At 34.8% G+C, this 5,198-nt stretch overlaps 1 protein-coding gene across 1 annotated transcript in view; it reads right to left on the reverse strand.

Moving 5' to 3' along the window:
• The window catches only part of Ncam2 (neural cell adhesion molecule 2), a 364,630-nt gene that overhangs the window by 138,901 nt on the left and 220,531 nt on the right, over positions 1-5,198 (reverse strand). The window lies entirely within an intron of this gene.

Genomic DNA, 5,198 nt, shown 5'->3' on the forward strand with positions numbered 1-5,198 from the left:
CTACTATGTTAAGTATTTTAAATGAAATGTTACTATTTTTGTTTTAGAACTTCGTCTTCCACAGCAAATATCTTTTGTTTCATTCGTTAATGAATTCGTAGAGAATATTTAATAGCTTGTTTACTAAAGTAGATACAATCTTTGTCAACTTTGAATATATGCATTAAATAGAACTTCTACTAGTATAGAGAACAAAGTCCCTCCAATATTTATTGATTAGAGGCTACTTTTTTGTTTGGACCAAGTTTATTGATTTTTCTCTGTTGTGTTTTAATAGAGATGCAAAGAAATCATAAAAGGCATCTGTGAACAATAAAAGAAAAAAAAGAAAGTTGTCACCTGCGAGTCCTAAGGTAAATCCATGCTGAAAAGTAGATCTTTTGATGGTAGGAAAAGATAAAGAAAAAACTATTACTTACAACTATTTAAATGTAGGTGCTTTATAATTTGCCATCATTTTTTTTAATGTTGGAGAGGTGTTTAGAGGAGAAATAATTGAAATATTATTGCTCAGGCAGTAAGTTATTAAAACAGGCAAGCAGGTGGTCATTTGTTACATAATAGGTACTTGTTTGAGATGAAATGGGTAGATTAAGAGGCTGCCTCAGAAAGAGCACAAATTATGAGGACAAAGACATGTTATTTTCAGGTATGTTTTTATATAGAAAGAATACATAAAAATTTCCATTATCCTTATTTCTTTTGTATTAATCTAAGCTAGCCAAAACAGACACACAGAGGCTTCCCTGGTAAGGTCAAAATGGAAACATAAAATTTCTTCACAAAAAGAAACTAGGCTGGGGAAAGGTTCCTATAAAATACAAGTCACTGAACTTTCAGAATGTCTCAGAACTTCAGAAGACTCATGAGGATAAAAAGTCAATGTAAATATATTCTATCACACTTTTTCGGTAGAACAATAGAACAGCTATAATTATTTTTAACATGTGAACAATGGCAATGATAGCTAATGTACTATCATGGATTCAAGAATTCTAACAGGCCTCCACTCCCTAGTGGATCTATAGGCAATTAACAACTGCTAAGAGAGGAAGAATTAGCTCTCCCCTGAAATGAGTTCCCTATTTGGTTATCAATTATGAGGCTGTCATTCCTGAAAATATATGTATATATCTGCAACACTCAACAGACTCAGCAGGTTCTTTTTGTATATTAATTTACAAATATTTATACAACATGTAACAGTAAGAGTAGTACATAATTAAAAAGAGCCTGGATTTTGAGCAAGTGATAAGGGGTATGTAAAGAGTTGGAGGGAGGAGAGAGGAAGAAAAATGATGTAATTATATTTTAATCAAAACATGTTTTAAAAGAAATAATTATGTTTAAGGCCATTCAAGGAGAGAAGAATGCTCCCAATCACATCAGGTTGATTACACTGTCTTTTCCAACTTCAGATAACATGTAACATCCTGTAAATGTCAAATCCTTAAATTATGATACTTCACTAGGTCTAAGAGAAAATGTAAAAAGAAACTCTGCTTTAATTGACATGGTGAAGGTGATGTTTCAAGTGAAAATAAAAAGATAGTCATAGACATATATCTTGGAGAGTAACTGACCATTATTTTATTTTCTGATTAGAAAAATGTCTCTTTCAAATTACCTCTTACTTATTTACATTCTGTAATGGATTAGAAACCACTCAAACTCTAAATGAATAATTTTATAAATGCATGATATATTATGTATGTATGTTTATACAACTGCCCATAGTAAAATCAATTTCTGTGGAAATGGCATGTAAAATTCCAATGTGTAATATAAAACGTGTAATTGTTGGTAGGCTATGAAAATTAAAAGCATCACTAGCATGAATATCCTAAAAAGGGCTGTTTTAAGAAGTCATAGATAACTATGAGTTTGAAAACGTTTAAAAGACTTTTTATTATTTGCAAATAATTTCAATTTTAGAAATGAATAGACAATACTCAATAAAAATATACATTACTTTTAATTTTGAATTTTTCAACTCTCAGATTTTCATCTTTTTTATTTACTGTAAATAGATGCCATATGTTATCTTTTCTACTATGACATGTTTCAAGAGACACAGAGTAGTAATTGAAAGCTTACTTCCAGATTCCACTCTGTTTGCTCACTTCAGAGCACAACACAGGAATGTGGTAAGCACACTAAACATGGAATGTATGCATTTCTGTTTAATATCTTCATATGGAACTCAGGGCTGACCCAAAAGTCATGAAACTCCTTGTTTCAAACACATACTGAAACATCCTTTGTATCTATCTCTATTTCCTGGTGTTTATTTAACAAACAGAAATCTATGTCATATCACACTATTATTATTCGTTATTTAGTGGAAAGTCTTCTCACTCAGCAATTATTCCCTAAGAGCCTGAACAACTGCCAGTGTTTGCAATTTTGCCTTGAAACTCATCTACATCATTCAATTTGCTTCCAAACCCATTTTAGATTATGTCAGTGCCTTTATAGAAACACTTCAGTGGTGATTCCTTTAAAAAAAATCCCTAGGATCTTTATGGAAATGTCAAAAGGATACTGACTTTGATAGTCTTTCTTCTCCATGTTCCTTAAACATAGGCAACAATTCCTGGTCATTTGCGTAAGCATTCAGTTTGTAAGAATATGAAAGTTCTATATGTTTTTTACTTCCAATATCCAGGAGGATAACTATATGTTTTTTTATTTTGGGTTCACCTTCTTATTTAGCTTCTCTAGGATCACAAATTATAGGCTCAATGTCCTTTATTTATGGCTAGAAACCAATTATGAGTGAGCACATCCCATGTTCATCTCATCCTCCTGGATATTGGAAGTAGACAAGATTGCCGGGCAAAAATTGGGAACTTGGGGGTGGGGTGGGATGGGGGTAAGGGGAAATGGGGAGAGAAAAGTGAGAAGGGAAGGATGGGGGCAGCTTGGGAGAATGGGATGGTTTGGATAAAGGAAGGGTGGATATGGGAGCAGGGAAGTATATATCCTAATTAAGGGAGCCATCTTAGAGTTGGCAAGAAACTTGACTCTAGAGGGGCTCCCAGGTGTCCGGGGAAATGTCCCCAGTTAGTTCCTTGGACAGCTGAGGAGAAGGAACCTGAAATGGCCCTATGCTATAGCCATACTGATGAATATTTTGCATATTATCATAGAACCTTCATCTGGCGATGGATGAAGATAGAGACAGAGACCCACATTGGAGCACTGGACTGAGCTCCTAAGGACAAAATGGGGAGCAGAAGGAGGGAGATCATGAGCAAGAAAGTCAAGACCGCGAGGGGGGCACCCACCCACTGAGACAGTGGGGCTGATCTATTGGGAGCTCACCAAGGCCAGCTGGATTGTGACTGAAAAAGCATGGGATAAAACCGGACTCTCTGAACATGGCGAACAATGAGGGCTAATGAGAAGCCAAGGACAATGGCACTGGGTTTTGATCCTACTGCATGTACTGGCTTTGTAGGAGCCTAGGCAGTTTGGATGCTCAACTTACTAGACCTGGATAAAGGGGGGAGGACCTTGGACTTCCCACAGGACAGGGAACCCTGACTGCTCTTCAGACTGGAGAGGGAGGGGGAGAGGAGGGGGGGAGAGTGGGAGGAGTGGGAGGCTGGGAGGAGGTGGAAATTTTTTTTTCTCAATAAAAAAAAAATTAAAAAAATTATGCAGAACAAATTTCTAAAAAGCTCATTAAAGCTGTGGTATTCTGTAAAAAAAATATCTAGTTTAGAGGGAAACACCTTAAGACTCGGATGTTCTAAGAAGAGGTGAGACTTTCCATCTTATAGGCAAGTTCTCTAAGATTCAGGAAGTAAACAAGTCAAAAACATGAGGAAGTCCCTGGAACTGAGCATATTGACTCTCCTTTCCCACAGCCTACATAATCAATAAAAACTGCTGGAAGAGTCCCTCAGACGAGATAAGTATATGGAAGAGGTACTGTCTACTTTGTTTGCTACTGAAATTTGTGCTGGAATGGACTTCTGATGAAATATATATATTTGATTCATTTCTGCTTACTCACGGAAGTAACTTTTCACCTATATATATAAGTAACCCGGATAAAACTCCTTGGTTCACAGATTGATTTTGATGATATTCTTACCTTTGTCCTCAGTAGTTTTCTACATTGCATAGGTACTTATAACAGTTCCTGAGAATGTCATTGTACTTTTTATTACCAGGCCTTGCATGTGAGGTTTTCTGCCATGAAAAGTCCTCACATGAGGAGACTCATACCTACGCTTGTGCAAAGTGACAGTTTTCTATTGTTAGACATGTTTGAGACCCACCTTATCATGAACTCTCTTGAGCATCCTGTCTTTTTAAAATGGAAACATTGAAACTTACCTTTCATAGATTTGGAGTATCTTGCTTTCAGTGACTGTTTATTTACATATTCCTCTAGACTATCAAGAGTTTAAAGGCAATGAAAGTGTCTTCTAACAATGAATCAACATTCAATCTTTTATAATATCAGATAATTACATAAATTTTTATTGGATGAGATTTTTTCTATAATTCTGATACAAAAGAGCACTTTATTACATGCTAGCTAAAATATTTACAGAGCTGATGAGACAGTTTTCAAATTAAGCCATGTTCAGTAATGTCTGTGTATTCCTGGGTGAGTAATGATTAAAACTGAGGAAATTATACTTCTTAGGCGCTTCCTGCCTGACCGTTAAACATAATTATGACACATTCTCTAGTCATACTTAAAAATAGATATTCTACTTTCTTTAATGCTGTGGAAATTTCGTCTCTTCAAAACACATAATAGAATCATCTAACATGAAAAATCCTTTAAGAGATTCAATTATTTGTACCTCTATGTAATGCAGGTACAATGAAATACATAGCAAATTGAAAATGTCCCTATCACAATAGTAAAGTAGCATAATGTAAGCAAATTATGCTTTCAATTACAAATGTCATGTTCTGGAATTTTACCTAAATCTGAATCAAAATCATGATGACAATTTGAACAAATATTCTCTTCTGTCTATTATCCATACTTATCTTTCTATAATACTTAGAATATGTCACCTTTTTGAGAGAACATTCATAGAACACAGGTTATTTCATACTGATATTTTATCCTGCTTGTATATAGTGTTCTCATGGTATTAGAATTATAACAAATCGATTCTGGGTGTTTTACTGTGCACTACTTTGTTTGTTTGTTTTATTTTTTT

The sequence above is a fragment of the Microtus ochrogaster genome, linkage group LG3, assembly GCF_000317375.1.
Source record: "Microtus ochrogaster isolate Prairie Vole_2 linkage group LG3, MicOch1.0, whole genome shotgun sequence".
NCBI lineage: Eukaryota > Metazoa > Chordata > Mammalia > Rodentia > Cricetidae > Microtus > Microtus ochrogaster.